The following is a 26,755-nucleotide window of genomic DNA, read 5'->3' on the forward strand; positions in this document are numbered from 1 at the left end:
AAAAAAGAAAGAAATCCGTAAACTAACAGAAAAAGTACTGGCAGCTTATTACCTGGACTTTGTCCGGTAATTAAAAAATGGAATTTTTCAGTTAAATAACCATGTCCATGGTAAAAAAAAAAATTCTTTTGTTATTTAACAGTGTACCTACAGTAAATAAAAAAAACACAGAACATGTTCTGTTATTAAATGGTGTACCTACACTGTAAGAAAAGTCCGTAAAAATACTGGCTAATATACTGTGTTCATATGAAGGGATTTTCTGTAATGATTTTTCACAGCCGTTTTTCCCATATTTTGATTTGTGCAATATATCTTCAGAACAAGACAAAGCGAAAAAATTCACGAAGCTGTTCAAAAGTTAACTGTATCACTGGGATTTTTCTTATACCTCTGTGGTAAAAATTCACAAATATATTGTTTTTGATATAGGGATTTATACTTCGTCCAGCTTTTGTTAACCTGTGTTTGTTTTTTGGGTGTCAAGTTGAGAGGGTAACGTTAACGCCTAACGTTAGCTATTTTAGCCGGTTTGCCCGCTTTGTAACATTAACGTTAGCTAGGTAAAAATGGCAGCGCCGTCCGTGCTATTACCACAGTTGGGCTGACTTAAAGATGCAGTACGTAAGTCTTATAAAACTAACTTTCTGTCATATTTGCTGAAACTGACCCTATGTTCCAGTAGAACTACATGAATTATGTAATATAAAAAAAATCGAGCTCCTCTGGCACCACTACTAGCGCCGTAGTGCGATTGGCAAAATTCACCCCCCGGTTGATTTTCTCCAATCAGGGCACGGGGGTCATCTATCTGCCGTCAATCACTGCTCATTGCGCACACAAGCATATAATAGCGTTCTCCCTCCCCTTCCCTGCGCACGAGCTGCAGAAAGGTTTCCCAAAACTCAGGTGAAGTGGCTTTTCTTTTCAGAGGGTGGCGTGAGCTTCGAGAAGAAAAACGATGCAGATGTAGCCACATTTCTTCTCAACAGGTAACACAATTACCATGAACGATTTATTCTCACTTGGTTATTAGTAGTCAAAAGTCCACAAAGCTAGGTTGGTGAGGATAGTAGTAACAATTGCACAGTGAATTGGTCTGATATGATGCTGAAATGGCTAACGGTAGCCTGCTAGTTAGCATTGTTTTACTGTTGGTGAGTAAAGTTAACATTGTAAACACTAGTTTAGTTATTGAAAATGAAAATCGTAACCTGACATGCCTACGCAGTCAAACTCCAAATCCCTTGTGTGGGAGGGGCTTAGGAGACGTTTGGGCTTCGACAGAAAGGGGAGGGACTCTGAAGTTGTCGATGTTCAAATTTGTTGGCAAAGTCCTGGATCTTCACAATCTTACCTACAGCGCTTAACAGCTGCAACGTTATCACAAGCTAAAATGGGGTCGGTTGGGCCAGCTAGCTAATGTTGACCGTAATGTAACCATCAACGTTCACAGATACTCATTATGGCAGGTCAACAGGCTAATGGCATATTATTAGAGCCGGTTCGTCTGCTTTGTACCAAGCTAACGTTTCAGGCGCGTTGGCGGTAGTTGGCTAGCTAACGTTACAAATGATAATGTAAGCCGTCTGTGCCCTTCTCATGGTTGGGCACACTATTTAGCTAGCTAACCAGATATCACAAGCTAAAACAGGGCCGGTTGGGCCGGCTAACGTTAGTAGTAGTGTTGGGTTTTAAAAAAGTTAAAACATTTGGTGATGCTAGGCAGAAAAGGATTGCTTCAATACCAACTACACTTAATCAGAATTTGACTACCTCACATCAACCCAGTGGCGGCACCAGAGATGTTCTTTTGCTGGTGCTTTGGGGTTGCTGGACATTTCAGTGAGGGTGCTCTGAAATTTTGAGTTTCCCTTGACACAAATAGCCTAATCTTACACACACTCACGCAGATGCCCACCCACCTTACTAAGCGAGCGAACGAGTGAGATTGATTTAAAGTTGCCGATACCACAGCACCAAATAACTCTGATTTGCCCACCAAACATATTTCAAATACCAGCCAACAACCCAGGTTCAGAAAATCATTACTGCACCTCTTATACACTGGCTCAGAAGATTAATGCAGCAGGCCAAATACACCACACATAGCCAAGCACACACATAAAAACACAAACGCATGTATCCTCACACAGTTTTCACACTTGCACATATGGTCAAAATAATGTAGTCATATCTGTAGTGACTTAATATATCTAAATAAGCCACTGAGGGCAAACATGTTTTCTGGGATAAAAATAAACCAATGTCCTGTATAACTTTAGATTCGGCGATCCATTTATTCACATTTCTGTAAAACACTTAATGTTTTTCTACGAGACAGAAACAAAGAGTAAAGTTCTTGCATGGACCCCTGTCAGCTGACTCCCCCACTGTGGCCTGGCTGTGCGATCCCCTGGTCTAATGTCATTTACAGCAGGGTGACGTTAAGCATCCTCAGCAGCCATCACAGCCGTGGTCAGGTCATTTTCCTCCGGCTGCTTTTCTTCGTCCCGGTTGGTGACAAGTTCACCATATCTCTCAGTCTCACTTACAGGTTTTGATGAAGTCTCCATACCTTGCCGTTTAGGGAGTAAAAAACTATCCATTACTAGTGACTCACTTCTCTAATCCTAACAGCTCCAAATATTGAGCTCTTCTTCTTCAGGGTGAAAAAGTTACTGCGGAAGTAAGGTAAAAAGTTCAATGTTTGCTGCACCCTTTCGCCGAATACGATCACCTGTGTTTTTTAGCCTAAAAATAATTGTTTTATTAATGTATTTATTTATTTTTCAAATATAAATTATACTATTTACACATCAACGATTTTTTTATTTATTTATAAATCAACCACAGCAATTTCTTGGGGGTGCTAAGGAAATCCTAGGGGTAGCTACAGCACCCCCAAGCCCCTCCCTGGCGCCGCCTATGCATCGAGCCTAGCTTCTAAAGAATTGATTAGGTCATGTCTGTCAATAGCATATATGTATATATAATATGTGGCATATTTAGTAGGAAACATGGTATGAAACATTAAATGGTCATTGTAATAATTATTATACCACAAGAAGATTGACCAATAGCAAAAAAATTATTGGGTTGTTCTTGTTCACTCACCAATCATTGAGAAAAGTGAGAGCGACGGGATGAGGCAACCTTTCTGATGTCAGGCCTGTATTCTGTTGTGGCGATCCTGAGGCACTGTCCAAGATGTGAATCTGAGAGTCTGTTTCTGTCCTGGCTCTTGATAGCATTCATTGAAGAAAATGCTGATTCACAGATGTATGTTGAGGGGAACATCGTGAGTAGGAACATTGCAATATCTCTGGTGTTTTTAAAACGAGCCTGGAAAATCCTTCATTGCTGGATCTTCCTGCATTTTATTCTTCTCACAATGCTCACGCAGACGTGGAAAGTGCAACTTTCTCCCATGAACGTCTCTCTCCAGGAGGTGCAGCTTTGACCGGAAAGCTTCAATCGCCTCAAACATGTCAGCAACAGTGTGGTTCTTGCCTTGTAGTCGCAGGTTAAGGTGATTTAGATGAGACATGATGTCACACAAAAAAGTAATTAACAAAAAACTAACCCTGGCGGTGTCCCACCATCGACGAATTTTACTCACATCTAAGCCATTCCTTTCCAAGAACTGTGTTATATAAATATTATTTCCCCGGTTGTGCGCCCGGGTAGAGAAATCAAACACAGCAGCTCCTATCAAAATGTCTTCCTATCAAAAAAATCTTGCGAACACAGCTGTTCCATGTCGGTTCGGTCACAAGACGAGTCTCTTATACTACTATGAAAATACGATGAAAATACTGCTCCGCTAAATCTTCGACTCTTCTGGTTGCTGTATTAGCCGACAGCGGCACTTCCTTCAACAGCTCAACAACTTTTTTGGGGATTTTTTCCTCTTGGTTTAAACTTCGGCAGCCATGTCGATTGCACATTGTTTAATTAACTGGCATCGGCGAATGGCTTCTTAGCTCTTGCAAGCTTCCAATAAACGTGTAACGAGGCAGCTGTTGCGCTCTCTTATGCCGATGTTGTTTTACACATAGTTAAAACCGAGTGCTTGTATGATGTTAACATGCTTGCAATTTTTTATTTGGTCCGATTTTTCTGGGTAGTTTGCATTAAAACTGGCAGCATGAATAGAGTTAAAGTTAAACTTCAGATTGTCCGCTTTGATTACAGCTACAGTCTGCATGCATATTAAGCATGTGGGATTAGCACTGATGTGGTCCGGTAAAAAAAAACAATACCTCTCAGTCCAGTCAGTTTTGAACTGACTGTTCTCCGGGTCTACCTTGCGTATCTTGGCGAATGCCATGTTGGTTTGACTGCATTTAATTATTTTTTGTGAGTCAGTTTGGTCAGTCCTTTTGATGGAAGAAGGCTAGCTGGCGAGCGGCTACTGTGTGTGTGACACTACACTAGCTAGTCGAGTGGAGACGAGTATGCAAAGCGCGCGAAGCACGTCTTACGTATGCACGCATTAAAGGCCACAGGTCAAGTGGAAGGTATGGGATAATTTCAAAATAAAGCAGAGCCGCGGATATTAAATTCATGTTTATTATAACAAGTGAATGCCAATGCTGTCAGTGTGGGCCAGACATGTGGTTCTTGCGGGCCGGATGTGGCCCGTGGGCCGCTAATTGGGGTTGGCTGGGTTAGGGTTAGCAATATTACAAGACACACTTTAATTATGTTCAGCCTGTTGAAATCTCACATGGGTACAAAGATATAGGGCAGAAGAGGCACTATCATAATATCCCAATACTGCAAAGCCTCAAAGCCACGGGCGTCAGTTTGGTTTGAAATGTGCTGGGGACAGAGACGCATTTGGAAGTGCATTTTCAGAAGTCCTGGGTACAATGACTCATTCATTTTTTTTTTTTTTCGTGCAGGTCGTGTTTTGAAAGACGCTGTCCAGTAGCCTACAGCATCATCTGATGTGTTCCTCATATCAATCATATCAAGTTTAAGTGTGTTGAAACAAATTCCACAATTATTCTCCCACTCTTCTCAGACTCCGGCTGTTACCATTTAGCGGTTAGGTGACTTTCTAAGCATTTGATCTCGGTCTAACGGGGGCGAGAGAAGCTGCAAAGTCACATTCAGTTCTCCACCTGCTTTGTCTGACTGTAGAAAGAATGTAACTTTGGGTTTAACATTGAGATCTCCAACTATGTAGGGAGGTCCTGGAACATGTCTGCCCAAATACACTGTTTCACATTCATCTGCTGATGGGTCTGACATTCTGTTTCCTTATACTTCTGGCACTGTGCCTGCTTCTTCTTACAGACATATAAGGAAAGTATCTGTAGATTGTTTCCTTTTACTTCTGGCTCTGTGCCTGCTTCTTCTTACAGACACCTAATCGAGTGTTTTGTCACTTGTTTTGTGTTTTGGGGAACGAGGAAACATTTCAAACATTTGACTTAAAAACACGACAACAATGTCTTTACACAATGTCATGACAACCTTCAGTCTGGAATGTATGTGGGGCAGATGAATATGTCTTTGTCAGTTGATATAAAATTCACCTCTTTTGATTAATTCTATTGAATCGGTATATTTAAATTCATACCAAATTATCATTCCTCCTGATTCTCTCACGAGTGACTCCTTTTAATTTGGTGGCTGGGTTAGGGTTAGCAATATTACAAAACACACTTTAACTATGTTCAGCCTGTTGAAATCTCACTTGGGTACAACGATATAGGGCAGAAGAGGCATCATTATATCCCAATACTGCAAAGCCTCACAGCCATGGGCGTCAGTTTGGTTTGAAATGTGCTGGGGACAGAGACGCGTTCGGAAGTGCATTTTCAGACAGGTACAATGACGCATTCATTTTTTTTGTTCTTTTTCGCGCAGGTCAAGTTTTGAAAGACGCTGTCCAGTAGCCTACTAATGTAAATGAATAAAAATGTATACAAAGATGTGATGATGTCCGACACTTTTTATGAAGAAGAAAGCCTTTAGTTTTCAAAAAGCATTAGACATATGACCCACTATGTTCTGCTTCATGTATCCATATAGGCTACCATGTTGACAATGTGACATGACGTGACATCAGACTCAGAGAGAGAGGGGCTGCGCAGGATAAAAATAAAACACTTCTGGAGTAGCCTACTTTTGGGACACTGAATAACTCTGGAAAGAGTTGATTCTGGGGTTTCAATGCCAAATCACAATCCTCTTGAATGGAGTTAATGATTCCTACAGATCAGGGAAGTTTCAATTCAACTCAAAAAAAAAAATAAAAGATCTTCAAACGTAATCGCACAATCCCTTGAGGAAGACAAACACAAAGCAAAAGTTCCTGACTCCTTGGAGATGTGTAGAAAAAAACGTTTATCCGAAGTTAGAGCGCAAGTGACGGTGTTGAAGGTTGGCGGGCTGGGAGCCTACGCGCCGTCCCGTGGAATAACGGTCGCGCTTCAGTCATATAGTGCAGCACAATATTTGTAGTTCTGCAGCACAGAACGGCTGTGTCTGTGCCGGCCGCCTGTGGGGATAGAGCTTTTATGGATTTGTTGGCATGTCGCTCGAAGAATTATATGTGTTATGAACTTTATTTTTTCTTAAATTGAGCTTCGAGGTTTTCAGAAAAGTGGTGGGTACAAAATGACCTGATGACGAATCTGATAGGGACCTCGCATACCCCCGCTCCCCCCCCACGAAATCAACGCCTATGCTCAAAGCATTGCTAAAAGATGAAAGTGCAGCTCAGCAGAATTTTAACTCACCTCTGGTTAAAGATAGAACACTCCGTGATTTCACTGACGGGCATGTCATTCAATCTAATGCTAGGTTTTCTTCTGACCCAGATTCTTTTAAAGTGCATTTTTCATTGGTTTTTATTTAAATCGACATACATCCATGCCCTGTACCGAGCTTAGCTTCTGTTTCGGGCAAAGGGGGCTTTGCGTTCTCCGTTACCTTGTTAAGGTAAGCTAGGTTAGCCTCCTTGTGCACGCTTCTGAAATGTACTTTCAAATTTGTGGGATTTTTCCCTTAAATAAATTGGCCACATATTTCACCACCTTCCACTGCAAGGCACTTATTTTTATCTGACAGAAATCTTGTTTCCATCAACGGATTTTTATGCGCATTTTGAAGTATCGTATTAGAGAATTTTGACAGAAACGGCAACTTTCCAAAAAAAAACATCCTCAAATTTGAAAAAGAAGTTTTTATTATTTTCCATGGTTTTGTGTCTAAGTGATTGATGGGATGGGTCTTTGACATTGGTCCAGTATTAAGCGTAAAGAAAAAAACAAAAGTACAAGTTACATCCCATGAAACAGTTGGTTCAGTGTGGTCGTGCAACAGCATCATCTGATGTGTTCCTCATATCAATCATATCAAGTTTAAGTGTGTTGAAACAAATTCCACAATCATTCTCCGACTCTTCTCAGACTCTGGCTGCTGCCATTTAGTGGTTAGGTGACTTTCTAAGCATTTAATCTCGGTCTAACGGGGGCAAGAGAAGCTGCAAAGTCACATTCAGTTCTCCACCTGCTTTGTCTGAGAGAAGAATGTAACTTTGGGTTTAACGTTGAGATCTCCAACTATGTAGGGAGGTCCAGGAACATGTCTGTAAGTATCGGTAGACTGTTTCCTTATACTTCTGGCACTGTGCCTGCTTCTTCTTACAGACACTTCCACTTACAGACATGAGGAAACAGTTGACTTAAAAAATGCGACAACAATGTCTTTACACAATGCCATGAATCTGTCTGGACAACCCGGTCTCACTCGAAAGCGTACAAATAACACGGGTTTCTACCTGTGAAATACGTGCAATGTGTACGCGAAAGTGAAATTCTACATACGCGGAGCGCTCCAATTGAAGTAATGGGGACCGGTGCGTTTTATATGCACGCAGCTCGCGTCACCACGTTGTGTGTTATCGCGAGAACAGCATCACACACAAAAACATAGATATGGTTGGGTTTAGAAAAATAATGCAGGGAAAGGCTTTAGTAACACAAGAAAGTCACAAAAACACACTAATAAACGGTTGGGTTTAGGGAAGAAACATTGGGAAGGGCTTAACAAAAACACACTACGAAGTCGCACAAACGCGCACACGCGCCATAAACACGCTAATACACGGCCTAACAACAAAAAAACACATGCTGAAAATCGCCAAAACCGGGATGCTGAAAATGCGCCAAACCCGGGCGCGAACCCGGTCTCCTGGGTGCAAGTCCTGTTTTTTTTTTTCCCCCCAACCAACCTCCTTATGCGGTCCCACGTCTCTTTATACTATAAGCGCCAGTGGTTTCCATTACTGTAATTGGCGACTCCCGCATCGCGTATCTACTGTACGCCCTTCACACTTTACAGCGCCACGTATTTCACAGGTAGAAACCTGTGGTATTTGTACGCTTTTCAGTGAGACTGGGCTGGTCTGGAATGTATGTGGGGCAGATACATTTGTCTTTGTCAGCTGATATAAAATTCACCTCTTTTGATTAAATCTATTAAACCAGTATATTCAGATTCATATCAAATTTTCATTCCTCTGAATTCTCTAATTTGGTGGATGGGTCAATAATTTCTCTATAGCCTATTGGACAACCACTTGAAGAACCTTTACACCATGTTTCCTGGAGGACAACAATACGCACCATCGAATGCTGCAATATTACAAGACACACTTTAACTATGTTCAGCCTGTTGAAATCTCACTTGGGTACAACAATATAGGACAGAAGAGGCACTATCATTATATCCCAATACTGCAAAGCCTCAAAGCAATGCTAAAAGATGGAAGTGCAGCTCAGCTGAGTTTTAACCCACCTCTGGTTGAAGATGGCACACTCCGTGATTTCACCAACGGCCATTTGTCATTCAATCTAATGCTATGTTTTCTTCAGACCCAGATTCTATAAAAGTGATGCTTTTTCAAGATGCTTTTGAGGTAGCTAATCCTCTTGGATCTGCCAAGCAAAAGCACAAAGTTTTAGCTGTTTACTTCACTCTGGGAAATTTCCATCCACACCAATGATCAACTCTTGATCAAATACAGTTGGCACTGCTCTGTATAGAGAAAGACTGTAAATATTTTGGAGTGTGCAAAGTTTGTCTAACTTGTGTGAGCTGGAGGAAAAAGGCATATAGAGGTACTGTCACATGCATAATGGCAGATAACCTGGGCTGCCACATGATTGGAGGGTTGACAGAGTTCTTCTGCAGATATTTTCATGTCACAAAACATGCATTTCAGTCAAACCCTTTCACAGTTGTCACTCAGAGAAATCCTGACAGTTACATGAGTCTGTGCAGTTTTTGGAGAGTCACCCTGAAGTTACTATGCATCAGGGCATTAAAGGCAACAGTGTTTTCCACAAACTGTTTCACTGCCATGTGTGTCAGCCTGGACTGCCTCCCTGTCTAGCACGTGATGCATTTGAGGGGGTAATAGACTATGACTTAGCAATGTATTTGCATTTCTTTATCAAAACAAAAAAGTGGTTTAGTTACGAGTTACTAAATAACTGGTGAAAGCAGCAACAAAACAAACGCTGTTCCCAGCAATTGAGCAAAGCTTGGGGGCCGTGCAGCCCAGAACAGGTGGCTATTGAGCTTCTTCCCTATTTTAGTGCATGACCAAATTGAAGATGCTGGCGATGCTGTAAGGCAGCTGATACTACTTCTGACGGAGCTAACTGAATTTGTCTGTGCACCTAGCCTTTCAGAATCTCAGATTGCTTACGTAAAGGTTCCTGCTTGAGGAGTATGTGGAAATGAAGCAGGAGTTATTCCCACATGTAAATCTTTGACCTAAACACCACTATCTGCTAAACTATGCCGACTTGAGTTTACAGTTTGGTCCACTACATACTTGAATAATGTGCTTTGAAAGTAAGCATAGCTACTTTAAAAGATGCATCAGGTCATGTAAAAATTTCAGAAATGTGACAAAGTCGTTGATAGACATCAGTTATTTCAGGCTTATCAGAGTCAGGGCAGTTTATTTAGCCCTCAGGTTAAGGTTTCAGACTACACCAGCTTTTAGCCAGAGCTCTATGATGGTGGCATAAGTGCAGCAGTCACAGACTTACTCATGTAACTCAGTTGTCACAGATAAAGTCCAGGTGAGAGGAACTTCATATGCAAATGGTATGTTAGTCTTACTGAGATTTACCAAAGGAGAATTACAGTTGGGGGAAATAGCGAGCATTTTTTTAAATGAAACCAGTGTCCTAATTCTGCGTGCCTGAGCTTGGAGTCTATGAAATTGATAAAAATAGTTCAGATTTGCTCATTTTCAAAAATCTAGACCAGCTTAATGATTATGCTCCACTTTATTTTTACCACAGAGGTGCAAGGTTACTCATCCCACTTAAGCATATGCCACTATGGATCTGTTAGTGATCTGATGGACTCACTCATGATCAGTTGATTACCAGAGAATACTGGACGTGCTGACGTTCCGATAGCGTATTGTGTCACTTCCGGTGTTCCTGTGTTACAGACGCTGTTTGCTGCTCCAGCCAAAACTTACTCAACTCTGCTTTATTGTTTAAATTAGCGGCTATTTGCTTGGATTGCATTTGAATTACAATTGTTCTACTCAAGCAGTTATACTTCGCTTCTCTTACAGCAGGGGTCTCAAACTCGCGGCCCGCAGGCCAATTGCGGCCCAGAGCTCTATGATGGTGGCATAAGTGCAGCAGTCACAGACTTACTCATGTAACTCAGTTGTCACAGATAAAGTCCAGGTGAGAGGAACTTCATATGCAAATGGTATGTTAGTCTTACTGAGATTTACCAAAGGAGAATTACAGTTGGGGCAAATAGCGAGCATTTTTTTAAATGAAACCAGTGTCCTACTTCTGCGTGCCTGAGCTTGGAGTCTATGAAATTGATAAAAATAGTTCAGATTTGCTCATTTTCAAAAATCTAGACCAGCTTAATGATTATGCTCCACTTTATTTTTACCACAGAGGTGCAAGGTTACTCATCCCACTTAAGCATATGCCACTATGGATCTGTTAGTGATCTGATGGACTCACTCATGATCAGTTGATTACCAGAGAATACTGGACGTGCTGACGTTTACGGTAAGCGTATTGTGTCACTTCCGGTGTTCCTGTGTTACAGACGCTAGTTTGCTGCTCCAGCCAAAACTTACTCAACTCTGCTTTATTGTTTAAATTAGCGGCTATTTGCTTGGATTGCATTTGAATTACAATTGTTCTACTCAAGCAGTTATACTTCGCTTCTCTTACAGCAGGGGTCTCAAACTCGCGGCCCGCAGGCCAATTGCGCCCCAGAGCTCTATGATGGTGGCATAAGTGCAGCAGTCACCGTTACTTACTCATGTAACTCAGTTGTCACAGATAAAGTCCAGGTGAGAGGAACTTCATATGCAAATGGTATGTTAGTCTTACTGAGATTTACCAAAGGAGAATTACAGTTGGGGCAAATAGCGAGCATTTTTTTAAATGAAACCAGTGTCCTACTTCTGCGTGCCTGAGCTTGGAGTCTATGAAATTGATAAAAATAGTTCAGATTTGCTCATTTTCAAAAATCTAGACCAGCTTAATGATTATGCTCCACTTTATTTTTACCACAGAGGTGCAAGGTTACTCATCCCACTTAAGCATATGCCACTATGGATCTTTTAGTGATCTGATGGACTCACTCATGATCAGTTGATTACCAGAGAATACTGGACGTGCTGCGCGTTCCGGCAGCGTATTGTGTCACTTCCGGTGTTCCTGTGTTACAGACGCTAGTTTGCTGCTCCAGCCAAAACTTACTCAACTCTGCTTTATTGTTTAAATTAGCGGCTATTTGCTTGGATTGCATTTGAATTACAATTGTTCTACTCAAGCAGTTATACTTCGCTTCTCTTACAGCAGGGGTCTCAAACTCGCGGCCCGCAGGCCAATTGCGGCCCATGGGATGATAGTTTCAACCCGTTCTCATTCCGAACTCGTAAAATAAGTACGTTTGGGCAGTGTCCTTCAGTGTCTGATGCGACGAAAAAGGCACCCTTCGGCGTATTTGTGGAACGTACTGGGGAGAGACGCAGTTGGATGAGATTTGTCGAGTGGTATGTAAGGGGAAATTGCTGCATAAGGAAGGTGGTTGGGGTGGCGGATGAGTAAAACACTGGACTTTCACTCAGGAGGCTCGGGTTTGCGCCCCGCGTGTGGCGTTTTGTTTCCCCGTCTCCGGCGTGTGTTTCCCGGCTTTTGAGGCGTCCTTTCCCCGTTGTTTTTCTTCTGTTTCCCCCGTCTCCGGCGTGTGTTTCCCGGCTTTTGAGGCATCCTTTCCCCGTTGTTTTTCTCCTAAACCCAACCTCCGCGATTCCGTTATTGTCGCGCTTCACCCGCGGCCGTCCGCGTGTGGCGTTTTGTTTCCCCGTCTACGGCGTGTGTTTCCTGGCTTTTGAGGGGTCCGTACCCCGTTATTTTTCTCCTAAGCAATAGTGGCGACCAAGCACGTTTACATGAGATGCTAAAGGAGACTTTTAGCGTCAAATAAGAACGAGAAAGGCTCCTGACCGAACGTCCTTATTTTACGAATTGGGTGTGAGAATGTGTTGCTACAACACGGTCCTCCGACATGCCTTGGACATCAATGAGCTGTCAGTAACAGTCCCAGAGGTTGGTGGAACGTTGCTGGCTGTTAAGAAAGTAGTCCGCTTCGTAAAACAAAGCGGTCTGGCAAGCCAGTTATCCAAGACCGTTCTGCAGATGGGTGAAACACGTTACAGCACTGTATTTCTCACGCTCAAGTCTATCAAAGACGTGTATGCTGAACTACATGAAAAGCTGGAGAGTCGTGGAAAGGCCCAAAGAATGGCTGATGTGTCCCCAGATGTTCTGGGTTTTTTGGTCGGTTTTCTCCACCCCTTCAATGTTTTGAGAGCAACCGGTGGAAATGCGACTGAGGAGGAGGAGCCAGCTACAGAGGTGACGTCAGATACTCCGCCACCTGCAGCAAAAAAGAGAGCCCTGTCAGACTTTGAATTGGAGTGGGAGAATGTTGCCCAGGGGAGTGATGACACAGCTGTTGAGGATGAGATCCACATATACCTCAACCTTAAGCCTAGCAAGGACAAAGAGGAATATGACGATCGAGATTTGCTGGGTTGGTGGAGTCAACACACGAAGACCATTCCTTTGTTGTCAAGACTCGCCCGTCATGTGTTGAGCATACCTGCAAGCAGCAGTAGCAGCAAACGCGTTTTCAGCACAGCAGGGAGGACGCTGGAGGAGAGGACATCTCTGAAGCCTTCAACAGTGGATGTTGAAGGCTTCACAACTAATTAAAGGGCCAGTACTCCCCGGCGCGTTCTTCTCCCACTGATGCTGTTCTGGATTCCGGTAAAACTGTTAAGGATACTAGTACAAAAGTGGTCTGGAAACTGGTACAAAATTGGCTCTGTACATTTTGTATTAACTGTTTGATTTTTCTTTCTTTTCATTATGCATGATGGTTTATTGATTTGAATTGTGTTTTGTTTATTATTTTTCTAATATCCAGTACTTATTCTATTTTAACAGAAAGATTGCTATTTTTCATATCTAATTAAATAAAATTGTATATTTTCTATAATTGCTTCATTGTCTCTGACCATTGATTTTGATAAACGGATTTGTGTGCTTTAAAGGTCTTGGGCCTATCCCAAGTGGCGTTGTCAGATACTTTTAGCTTCTCGAGTGTCATAGGCCACTCGCATTGCCACACCAGCATAAAACGGAAATGTGTTGTTAGAATCGGAATGCGGTTGGTTTTATTCATGGTGGTATTTTATTTTCTTTAACCATGCAAGTAAGAAAATAAAGTGTGTGAAGCAGCGCAAATGGGGAGATGTGAAGAGGTCCAGCCAAATAAATAAGATATGAATGCGTCTTACGCAGCCTGGTGGAGGAGTAAACGACGCTGTGGAGAGAAATAGATGGCAACTATGATTTAAAAACGGGAATAATAAAAAACAAAATTTCATTTTCACTTTTACCGGAGGATGTATTACCGAGGGTCAGCGGCGCTGCGCCCAGGCTCTGGAGCACCGGAGACGGCTTGGATCAGCGGTGCCTCATATATACAGTATCTATGGCAACCAAACTTTACTGGTGAGACAAACGTGTGACGGTCAGGAAGACGTTTTGGCAGGGGGAAAACTAATCAGAAATGTAACGGAACATTGTAGAAATGCAGTGGAGTAGAAAGTATAGATAATTGCTGCAAAATGTAACAAAGTAAAAGTCAAAAGTAAGCTATGCACTATTGAGTCTACTTAAGTAAAGTACAGATAAATGAAAAAATGTACTTAAGTACAGTTACGAAGAATTTGTACTTGTTACATTCTACCACTGCATTTTGGCCCTATAAGTAGCGCGATAAATCACCAAATAATGCAGGATTTAATCAGTTTAATTGCTGATGTAAATTGCAATGTTTCTTTGCATAATATGATTTGTGTCTTTGAGGAGAGAAGGATTTACTGCTGTGTGTGTGTATATGTGTGTGTGTGTGTGTGTGTGTGTATATCCATGTTCCAGCACTGCAGTAGTAACTCTAGTACTTTCTTACACCAGGAGCTGGTTTCACAAAAGCAGAATATGTAAATCAAGGATAACGCGAGACTTGACCTAGTCTAATCTGTGCATTCTGGCTTGGTGCGTTTCACGAAGGCCGAGCCAGGCTGAGGAGGAGTGACTAGGTTGAGCCAGGCTGAAGTCATTCAGATAGATGCGCGTCCACGGCTTTTCTTAAAAGACCGCGAGGTCGATCGCAGATTTACCGATGCCAAAATCAGAATATGCATTGTTCATACTTCTTGTGGAAGTATGATGACATGAAACACAATATTTGTGTGTGTTTGTGACAGAGAGAGGCAAATATTAAAAGCTTCAAGTGAACTCTAATATAATCAAATATTGTTTCTTAAACTTATTAAAATATCTGACTTTACTGTGTAGGATTTTATTCTAAAAGGTGACCGATGACCGGTCTGGCCCTAAAAAGGCCAGACTTAATCTGACTCCTGAGGTATATTAACATCCTACTTTATTCTGATCATTCTATAACTTGTATTTAGGTCATATTTGAACTATCTATATGTAGATAGAAGTGATGAACTTTGGCCTACTTTCAGAAGACACATCTGGAAAAGTGTTATCAATGGGGCCCTCCAGGACAGAGCCAGTTGGCATGAAGCCATTGGTCAGTTATCGATCCCACCCCAATTCATGGAACATACACATGCGGTCCACACACAAAGAACTTTAGAGTGACTTTTGAGCATCTGCCCAAATGCCAGATTACCAGTCCGTCACTGCCTGCATTGAAAATGTTACTTAAGTTAAAGTATTATCAGGAAAATGTACTTAAAGTATTAAAAGTTAAAGTACTCAGCAGAATAAAAACTCACATTTTAGAAACTGGAAACAATCAAAACACGTTTTTGAATCATTTGTTTTATCATATAATTTTAGCTGTACTTGTAGGCGTGTGCATATTGTTGGGTGGTTTAATTATTATAATATATCATATTATACAAAACTACATGTGTTTTTTGTGCAAAAATGTTTTCATGTTTAAAAAAGGATCTTACCCTTTAACAGAAAGTTATTCTTATTAATTATTATTATTATTAATCTAAGCCTCTAAAACGAGGACTTTTGTGAAGGTAAATAGAAGCTGGACAATTGCCCCATTAACTTACATTGTAGCTTGTTTCTCTGCTGCCGACTAAAGCAATCTCGCTTAACATTGGACTAATTTCAAAGATTGTTGTTCCAATCAGTCACTTAGACACAAAAACATAGGACCATAGGGGCCAGGTTGAAAAAACGGTATTTACCCTTTAATGTGTAAAGTAACTAAAGCTGTCAGATGAATGTAGTTGGGTCAAAAGTACAAAATTTCTCTCTGAAATGTAGCAGAGTAGAAGTAGAAAGTGACATGAAAAGAAAAGACTAGTACCTCAAATTATGATTATAAACTATTAGTTATGATTAAACAACATTTAAAAGTATTTCACAATGTATTGGTTCACTTATATGTTACTGTTTATTAATACACCGGTAGTAAATTAATAATATAGTAGTTTAAAATTATTACTCTAATGTAGGACATTTTAGATATTCATCCATTTGCTGATTGACCTATGTAAACAAGTAAGCATAAACAAGAGCCAAGAGATGGCAAAGCAAGTTTATTTGAATAACACATATTATACACAAAGGTAATTCAGAGTGCTTTATAACATGCATGAACCACATTAAACATTAAAGTACAGAATGAATAGAAACCACTGTTTACATTGTGTGTAAAGAGAAAGAGAATTACTTGATTGATGCAATATGTGCTTGAGGTCAATTTTAAAACATAAAAATGTTGATATAGCATCTAAATCTGAAAAAAAACAACAGAAAAAAAGAAAACAAATGTATAGTAAAATGTTAACTTACATTATGGAATATGTCTTTGGGCTTTGTTAAAATAATGCAAAAGGAACACTAGATGGCAGTGTGAGAGTATGATATGATGAGTGAACTATGGAGTGAACTGGCCGTACTAACCTACGGTATACAGCTCTACTTTAACAAATACAATTAGCTTTATTATCATTCACTCAGATAATAAAAAAAGTAAATTGTGATTTTAGTTCTGTGGATGAAATAATTGTATCATATATTATTGTGTAGGAGCTTCTACAGGGTTCCTCTGTAGTTGTGCTGCCTGAATCACTCACTATTTGAACCATACCCCAATTGCTTTTTCAAAAGATTTAATTCCTTCAACTACCTTCTTGCCAGCATCAACTATTGCTTCACGAGTTACTACCAGAGGATACGATGGATTAAACCCCTCAGTTTCCTCTCTGGCCTCACTTTCATGTCTGTTCTGCAGCTTTTCTTTTTCCTCTCTCAGTTCTTTCTCATGCTGTTCCTTCATTTTATTCATCAGGTTTACATACTCCCTTTCTCTCTCCTCCTTCTCCCTCTTTCTCTCCTCATTCATTTCCTGCCTCTCCCTCTTCCTCTCCTCCTCTCTCTCTTTCCTCTCTCTCTCTCAGCCTGAAGTTTTTCATTTTCTTCATCTGTTTTTCATATTTTTCCTGAAGTTTTCTCTGTAATTCCTCTTTTTCTTTCCGTATTTTCTCTTCTTTCTCTTTCAAGATTCGCCGTTTCTCCTCTTCGATTGTCCTCTCGGCCTCTTGGAACATCTCGTTTGTGTAGTGGCTTCCTCCGTTCTTCTGGTTTAGATTTCTGATCTTCTGGAGCAGCTCAGTGACCTGAGAGCGATCCTTCAGCTTATTATTGAAGACATGGTACTGGCCATTACATCTGGTCACGAGTTCTTGCAGGTCTGAGGATTCCATCAAGAAGTCTTCAATAGTTGTGTCTTCAAGAAGGTCCCCATGAGTAAAGAGAACCATGCTGTATCTGTCTGCAGCCTGTCCAAAGATTTCTTGAATCCTTTGCACTGTCTGCTTTTCCTCTTCGGTGTATCTGCCCAGCCAGATGACCACCAGGAACACATGGGGTCCAGGAGCAGCATAAGAGATGATATAAGAGGCATATCTTTAATTGTTTTTTCCTTGCCGAACCTGGTGTCAAACAGGCCTGGGATGTCGATAACAGCCACCTGTTGCCCATCCACCTCAGCTTTGCCCTTGGAACAGTCTACAGTCATAGACTTTGCACTGAACTTTGATTCAAAGCAATGTTGTCCCAGAATGGTGTTTCCAGTGGTCACTCTTCCCAATTCCTGTCTTCCCCACCATCACTATCCTCATATCCTCATTATTTCTGCTCTGACCTTTGTTGAGCTGAAATGAAGACAGATTCAGCAACTGCACGGCCTATTTCTCTCTTAAAATGTTTTCATAAACACGTTTCAGTGAGCTATTTTAGTACAATATGAGATCGTATTCTGAACGGCCGCCATGACAGTCTGGCTTTGAATTTCCGGAGAAAACAAACCCTTGTGACGCGTTCGTCCAATCAGCTGCTGGTTTTCATTTCTTGGGCAACATTACAGATTAGCGCCGCCTGCTGTTATAGAGATGTATTACGTCTCATCTCCTCTCGTCTTTTTGGTGTGTTCTGTGGCAGTTATTTGGACCTCGGGGACGCGACTGATCATATCGACGGGTTTTCTGTCAACGGTTGCCCGTGTCTACACCTTTAAGATCCTCATGATTCTGCCACTCCTACCTGTCACACTGGCTGGTGGCCAAAAAAGTTAACTTCAGGCCCTGCTTATCAATCATAGTAAGTGCAACAAGTATAATTAAGACAGAGTGTTTTTTTTGGGTAATATTTCTTTAACTGATTAAATGAAAATTATTTCCCCCCCTTTTTATAGAACTGGGCTGGTCTGGGTTTTTGGTCGTGAGGTGCTCATTCATGGCACTGGTTTGTCCTCAGATTGAACAAAACAAACTAAAAACTGAAAAGGCACCGAAGGAGTGAATCTCACGCAGATATAAAAACGTTCATTGTCCAGGCAGAGATGGCATTTTTGTGAGGTTTATTTATCCAGTTCTCGGCAAACAAACATTCCAAACAAAGGAACAATGGCGTATCTAGGCTCTGGTAAAAAACCATCACCCCTCCCCGGTGTCTACCTTCCACATACCTGATCATCCATTTACAGTATTGTTATTCGGTTCTTTATAAACTGCTTGTTATTGGGGGAATGCTGTTGTACAGCATTCCACCTATTGTTATTCGGTTTTATTAGTGGGAATGCTGTCCTACAGCATTCCAACTATTGTTGTTCCTGTCGGCCATTTTATTTATTGGGGGAATGCTGTTCTACAGCATTCTCTCTCTCTCCCTCTCTATCCTCTCTCTTTCTCTCTCTATCCCTCTCTCTCTTTCCCTCTCTCTCTCTCCTCTTTCTCTCTCTTTGTCTCTCCCTCGCTCTCCTTCTCTTTCTCTTTGTCTTTCCCTCTCTCTCTCTCATCCCCCTCTCTCTCTCTCCCCCTCTCTCTCATCCCCCTCTCTCTCTCTTTCCATGTCCCTCTCTCTCAATGTTCTACACATTTTGTCATTTTTCAACTTTTATAGCCAACAATTCAGTTTAGCGTCAACTTTGAACTTTTTAACGATTTCCACTTTTTCAACTATTCTCACTACTTCAACTTCTTCTTACGGATTTAAGCTATTCAACCAGTTTAGCTTTAGCAATTCAGCTATTCAGCATTCCCACGCATTTTCTGCAGGAAATGCATTTTCTAGTTTTTAATTTTATTCCGTACGTTTTTTGGCTCTCCGTAACTTCTGCATACTTTCACCTATTTAAACCATTCCACTTTTCAAATGTTCAGCTCTTTCAGCTAATGATGGGACTTCTTCAACTTTTTTTCTACTATTTATACTTTTTAAAATATTCAGCTTTTTAACACTTTTTTTTAACATTAAAGTCAATGAGAGGCGCCTTCAACTCCTTAAAATCTTCTTCCGCTCCCAAAAGATTCAGCTCCTTCATACTTTCACCTACAGACGCCAAACAAACTTTAAAATGTTCACAGAATATTCAGCTATCCAAACGTATCTTTTCAGTTTGATATCTTTTACAGTTTTTGTGAAAAAGGTGTTTAAGTTTAGTGATCTTTTCAGGAAATTTTATCGATTAAACAGGGTGTGTATTGCGCTGCTTAGAGTGGATGACATCATAGCTAGAGCACAGAGCCTTAAAAAAATATCTTTGTCCCTGCTGCTTAAATTGCTCTCCGCGCACAATTTCTACTTGTCATACACAATTTATACATCAAAACGTAGGTATTTATGTCTAGTTTCAGAAAATCTGCTCAGTTTTGTGATACGCCTTTTACTTTTGGCTGGTTGAGTTTCCAAATGACAAGATGTCCATATCGTTCTCCATTGACTCCAATGATCAAACTACTAGATATTTCCCAGCGAAACACTGGACAAACCACTTTTTGAAATCGCTGATATGACCACATTTTTACGTTTATCCATATAAATTTTATACCGATACGTTCACAAAGGCCTTGTGGTGCTCAGGATCACGTCATTTGACCGATAGTATTTATCGTTTTGGCAGTTTGAGCCTTTGTTTGAGAGCTTGCTCTCAGTGTCTCTCAATAGCTTCAGTTTGGCCGCCGAGAGTTTCAGCAGGTGTTGCTCGTTAACTTGATTACACTTCAAAGGACATGTTTATAAACATTCACTGGCCAGTCGTTACCATGACAACACTGACACCACACCCAGAGACTACGGGCAGGAATATGAACTTTAGTCTGTCTTCTCTCTTCTATTCTCTTGTTCTGGTCTGTCTTCTCTCCTCCCCTCTCTCTATCTCTTTGTTTCTCTCTCTCTCTCCCTTTTTTTCTCTCTCTTTTTTCTCTCTCCATCCCTCCTTCTCCCTCCCTCTCTCCCTCTCTCTCTCTCTCTCTTTTCTCCATCTGCCTCTCTCTCTCTTTCTCTCTATCCCTCTCTCCTCTTTTTTTTCTTTCTCTCTCTCCATCCCTCCTTCTCCTCCTCTCTCTCTCCTGTTTCTCTTCCTTTCTCTCTCTATCGCCTCTTTCCCTCTCTCTCTGTCTCTTTCTTTCCATTTGCCTCTCTCTCTCCCTCTCTCTCTCTCTCTCTTTCTCTCTCTATCCCTCTCTCTCTTTCCCTCTCTCTCTCCTTCTCTTTCTCTCTCTTTGTCGCTCCCTCTCATCCCCTCTCTCTCTCTCTCATCCCCCTCTCTCTCTCTCCCCTCTCTCTTTCCCTCTCTCTCTCTCCCTGTCCCTCTCTTTCTCTGTCTCCTTCTCTCTCCATCCCTCCTTCTCCCTCCATCTCTCTCTGTCTCTCTCTCTCTTTTTCTCTCTCTCTCCTTCTCTCTCATCCCGCCTTCTCCCTCCCTCTCTCCCTGTCTCTCTTTTTCTCTCTCTCTCCTTCTCTCTCCATCCCTCCTCCCTCCCTCTCTTACTTTCTTTAACTTATTGAACCAATTTCCACTTTTTCAACTATTCTTCAGCTTCAGCTAAAGACTTCACAATGTTCTACATATTTTGTCATTTTTCAGCTTTTAAAGCCAACAATTTAGCGTCAACTTTGAACTTTTTAACGATTTCCACTTTTTCAACTATTCTCACTATTTCAACTTCTTCTTACAGATTTCAGCTATTCAACCAGTTAGCTTTAGCAGTTCAGCTGTTCAGCATTCCCACGCATTTTCCGCAGGAAATGCATTTTCTAGTTGTTTCTGTCGGCCATTTTCTTTATTTTTCTTCTGCTTATTCCCTCTTCCGTACGTTTTTTGGCTCTCTGTAACTTCTGCATACTTTCAGCTATTTAAACCATTCAACTTTTCAAATGTTCAGCTCTTTCAGCTAATGATGGGACTTCTTCAACTTTTTTTCTACTATTTATACTTTTTAAAATTTTAAGCTTTTTAACACTTTTTTTAACATTAAAGTCAATGAGAGCAGCCTTCAACTCCTTAAAATCTTCTTCTGCTTCAACATGTATCTCCTCCTACATTCTTCCACCTACAGACGTGATTCAAAATGTAAAATGTTCACAAAATATTCAGGTATTCGGGGTGTGCTCAGTGTTTTGATATCTTTTACAGTTTTTGTGAAAAATCTGTTTAAGTTTAGTGATTATTTCAGGAAATTTTATCGATTAAACAGGGTGTGTATTGCGTTTGCTAGAGTGGATGACATCACAGCTAGAGGGTGAAGCTTCGAAAAAATTATCTTAGTTCCTTGTCTGTAAACTGCTCTCACGCCCACAATATCTACTTGTCATACACAATTTATACATCAAAACGTAGGTATTTTTGTCTAGTTTCAGAAGATCTGCTCAGTTTTGTGATACGCCTTTTACTTTTGGCTGGTTGAGCTTCCAAATGACAAGATGTCCATATCGTTCTCCATTGGCTTCAATGATCAAACTCCTAGATATTTCCCAGCGAAACACTGAACGAACCACTTTTTGAAATCGCTGATATGACCACATTTTTACGTTTATCCATATAAATTTTATACCGATACGTTCACAAAGGCCTTGTGATGCTCAGGATCACGTCATTTGACTGATAGCAGTTATCGTTTTGCCACTGTGAGGCTTTGTTTGAGAGCTCGCTCTCAGGGACTCTGAATAGCTGAAGCACAGCACAGCTGACAGATTCAGCAGGTGTTGCTCATCAACTTGATTACAGACATCAAATCATGTTTATAAACATATCCACTGGCCATTCGTTACCATGACAACACTTTCACAGACACACACCCAGATACTACAGGCAGTAATATGAACAGTAGTCTATACAGATACTACAGGCAGTAATATGAACAGTAGTCTATACAGATACTACAGGCAGTAATATGAACAGTAGTCTATACAGATACTACAGGCAGTAATATGAACAGTAGTCTATACAGATACTACAGGCAGTAATATCAACAGTAGTCTATACAGATACTACAGGCAGTAATATGAACAGTAGTCTATACAGATACTACAGGCAGTAATATGAACAGTAGTCTATACAGATACTACAGGCAGTAATATGAACAGTAGTCTATACAGATACTACAGGCAGTAATATGAACAGTAGTCTGTGGTCTTCCACTTCTCTCTGACTGTCTTCTCTCTCCCCCTCTCTATCTCTCTGTTTCTCTTTTCTTTCTCTCTCTCTCCCCCTGTTTCTCTCTCTGTCCTCTCTCCATCCCTCCCTCTCTCTCTGTCTCTCTCTCTCTCTCTCTCTCTCTCTTTTCTCTCTCTCTCCTTCTTTCTCCATCCCGCCTTCTCCCTCCCTCTCTATCTCTCTGTTTCTCTTTTCTTTCTCTCTCTCTCCCTGTTTCTCTCTCTTTTCTCTCTCTGTCCTCTCTCCATCCCTCCATCTCTCTCTGTCTCTCTCTCTCTTTTTCTCTCTCTCTCCTTCTCTCTCATCCCGCCTTCTCCCTCCCTCTCTCCCTGTCTCTTTCTCTTTTTCTCTCTCTCTCCTTCTTTCTCCATGCCGCCTTCTCCCTCCCTCTCTATCTCTCTGTTTCTCTTTTCTTTCTCTCTCTCTCCCCCTGTTTCTCTCTCTTTTCTCTCTCCATCCCTCCTTCTCCCTCTCTCTCTGTCCTCTCTCCATCCCTCCCTCTCTCTCTCTGTCTCTCTCTCTTTCTCTCTCTCTCCTTTCTCCATCCCGCCTTCTCCCTCCCTCTCTATCTCTCTGTTTCTCTTTTTTTTTCTCTCTCTCCCTGTTTCTTTCTCTTTCCTCTCTCTCTGTCCTCTCTCCATCCCTCCTTCTCCCTCCCTCTCTCTGTTCTCTCTCCATCCCTCCTTCTCCCTCCATCTCTCTCTGTCTCTCTCTCTCTTTTTCTCTCTCTCTCCTTCTCTCTCATCCCGCCTTCTCCCTCCCTCTCTCCCTGTCTCTTTCTCTTTTTCTCTCTCTCTCCTTCTTTCTCCATCCCTCCTCCCTCCCTCTCTTACTTTCTTTAACTTATTGAACCAATTTCCACTTTTTCAACTATTCTTCAGCTTCAGCTAAAGACTTCACAATGTTCTACATATTTTGTCATTTTTCAGCTTTTAAAGCCAACAATTTAGCGTCAACTTTGAACTTTTTAACGATTTCCACTTTTTCAACTATTCTCTCTACTTCAACTTCTTCTTACAGATTTCAGCTATTCAACCAGTTAGCTTTAGCAGTTCAGCTATTCAGCATTCCCACGCATTTTCCGCAGGAAATGCATTTTTCTAATTGGGGAATGTGTTCTAACATTCACCTATTTTATTTTTTATTTTTAATTGTTAAAATTCACCTATTTTATTCGGTTCTTTATTTTTTAATTTAATTTATTATTCCGTACGTTTTTGGCTCTCTGTAACTTCTGCATACTTTCACCTATTTAAACCATTCAACTTTTCAAATGTTCAGCTCTTTCAGCTAATGATGGGACTTCTTCAACTTTTTTTCTACTATTTATACTTTTTAAAATTTTAAGCTTTTTAACATTTTTTTTAACATTAAAGTCAATGAGAGCAGGCTTCAAAGCCTTCAAATCCTCTTCTGCTTCAAAATGTATCTCCTCCTACATTCTTCCACCTACAGACGTGATTCAAAATTTAAAATGTTCACAAAATATTCAGGTATTCGGGGTGTGCTCAGTGTTTTGATATCTTTTACAGTTTTTGTGAAAAATCTGTTTAAGTTTAGTGATTATTTCAGGAAATTTTATCGATTAAACAGGGTGTGTATTGCGTTTGCTAGAGTGGATGACATCACAGCTAGAGGGTGAAGCTTCGAAAAAATTATCTTAGTTCCTTGTCTGTAAACTGCTCTCACGCCCACAATATCTACTTGTCATACACAATTTATACATCAAAACGTAGGTATTTTTGTCTAGTTTCAGAAAATCTGCTCAGTCATGTGATACGTCTCATACTTTTGGCTCAGCGAGCTTCCAAATGACGAGATAAACAAATTTCTGTCCATCCGCTCCAATGATAAAAGGCGTCCATATTTTCCAGCGAAGAGCAGAACGAACCACTTTTTTAAATCGCTGACATGCCCACATTTTTATGTTTATCCATATAAATTTTATACCGATACGTTCACAAAGGCCGTGTGCCTCTAACGGTCAAGTCGCTGTTTCGATAGCATTTACTGTTGTGGATTTATTAAGGCTTGTTTGAAGGGTTCTCTCACACTGTCTCTCACTCATTAGGTGTGGCGATTAATGATCAAAGGGATGCTTTATAAATAACGAAGGACCATTGCTTGCCTCATCTAAAGATAGCCCAGTGGTTATGCTGCTGGACTTTGGTGTGGAGGACCAGGGTTTGAATCCTGCTGTGGTACATCAATCAATGTGTCCCAGTGTAGGATGTTGTTATACTTTTTCAACCACTCTCGCTACTTCAACTTATTCTTACGTATTTAAGCTATTCATCCAGTTTAGCAGACACACACACAAAGACACACACAGACACACACCTATACACACACACACGCACAGACACACACACAGATACACACACACACACAGACAGACAGACACACACAGATACACACACACACACAGACAGACAGACAGACACACACAGATACACACACACAGACAGACACACACCTACACACACACACACAGACACACACCTATACACACACACACGCACAGACACACACACACACACACACACACAGACAGACAGACACACACCTAACACACACACACACACACACACACAAAGACACACAGAGACACAGACACACAAACACACACACAGACAGACACACAGACACACACACGCAAGCACACACAGATACACACACACACGCACAGACACACACACACAGACACACACCTATACACACACACACGCACAGACACACACACAGATACACACACACAGACAGACAGACACACACAGATACACACACACACACAGACAGACAGACACACACACACACACACACAGACAGACAGACAGACACACACAGATACACACACACACAGACAGACACACACCTACACACACACACACAGACACACACCTATACACACACACCGCGCACAGACACACACACACACACACACACACAGACAGACAGACACACACCTACACACACACACACACACACACACAAGACACACAGAGACACAGACACACAAACGCACATTAGAGACACAGACACACACAAAACACACACAATAGACAGACACACACACACACAAGCACACACACAGATACACACACACACTAGCACACACAGACAGACACACACCTACACACACACACACACGCACACAAAGACACACACAGAGACAGTTGCACACACAAACACACACAGACACACAAACACACACACGCAAGCACACACAGACACACACACACATGCAGACATACACAGACACACATACACAAAGCGAGCATGTTTATAAACATCACACAGACACTTAGTAGCCATGATAACCCTTTTCACAGACAGTCAAACTTTAAGGTTCCTTTTAGTCAATTTTAGTCAAAGTTGCTCTCTTCTAATTTTTTCTATCTTTCCTCCTCTCTTTTTCCTCCCTTCCTCTTCCTCTTTCCTCTCCCTCCTTTATTCTCTTTATCTCTTTCTCTCCTCTCTTCTCTTCTCTCCTCCTCCGGCTCTTCTTTCTTCTTCTCTCCTTGTCTCTTTCCTCTCTTTCTTCCTTGTTCAGGGCTAGGTTTTCCTAATATATTCTTCTACATCTCATCTCAGCTAGATTGATGCTTTTCGCTCTATGCAGTGTATATATTCCATAATAAAATATTTCTTTCAGCCTTTCAACTTTCATCTTTAACAGTATTACAGTATTAATTTGTTATGGTTTGCCACTGTGGGCTTTGTTTGAGCTCGCTCTCAGGGGACTCTTGAATAGCTGAAGCACAGCACAGCTGACAGTTCGCGGGTGTTGCTCATCAGCTTGATTACAGACATCAAATCATGTTTATAAACATATCCACAACTGCCATTTGTTACCATGACAACACTTTCACAGACACGCAGATACTACAGGCAGTAATATGAACAGTAGTCTATACAGATACTACAGGCAGTAATATGAACAGTAGTCTATACAGATACTACAGGCAGTAATATGAAGTAGTCTATACAGATACTACAGAGCAGTAATATGAACACTAGTCTATACAAGATACTACAGGCAGTAATAATATCAACACTAGTCTATACAGATACTACAGGCAGTAATATGAACAGTAGTCTATACAGATACTACAGGCAGTAATATGAACACTAGTCTATACAGATACTACAG

General features: G+C 41.1%; 1 pseudogene; it reads right to left on the bottom strand.

The window, feature by feature from the left end:
* Positions 1-17,068: 17,068 nt before the first annotated feature.
* On the bottom strand, positions 17,069-18,645 carry LOC120560785 (annotated as a pseudogene).
* Positions 18,646-26,755: the final 8,110 nt, after the last annotated feature.

This window comes from Perca fluviatilis, chromosome 1, assembly GCF_010015445.1.
Source record: "Perca fluviatilis chromosome 1, GENO_Pfluv_1.0, whole genome shotgun sequence".
NCBI classification, from domain to species: domain Eukaryota; kingdom Metazoa; phylum Chordata; class Actinopteri; order Perciformes; family Percidae; genus Perca; species Perca fluviatilis.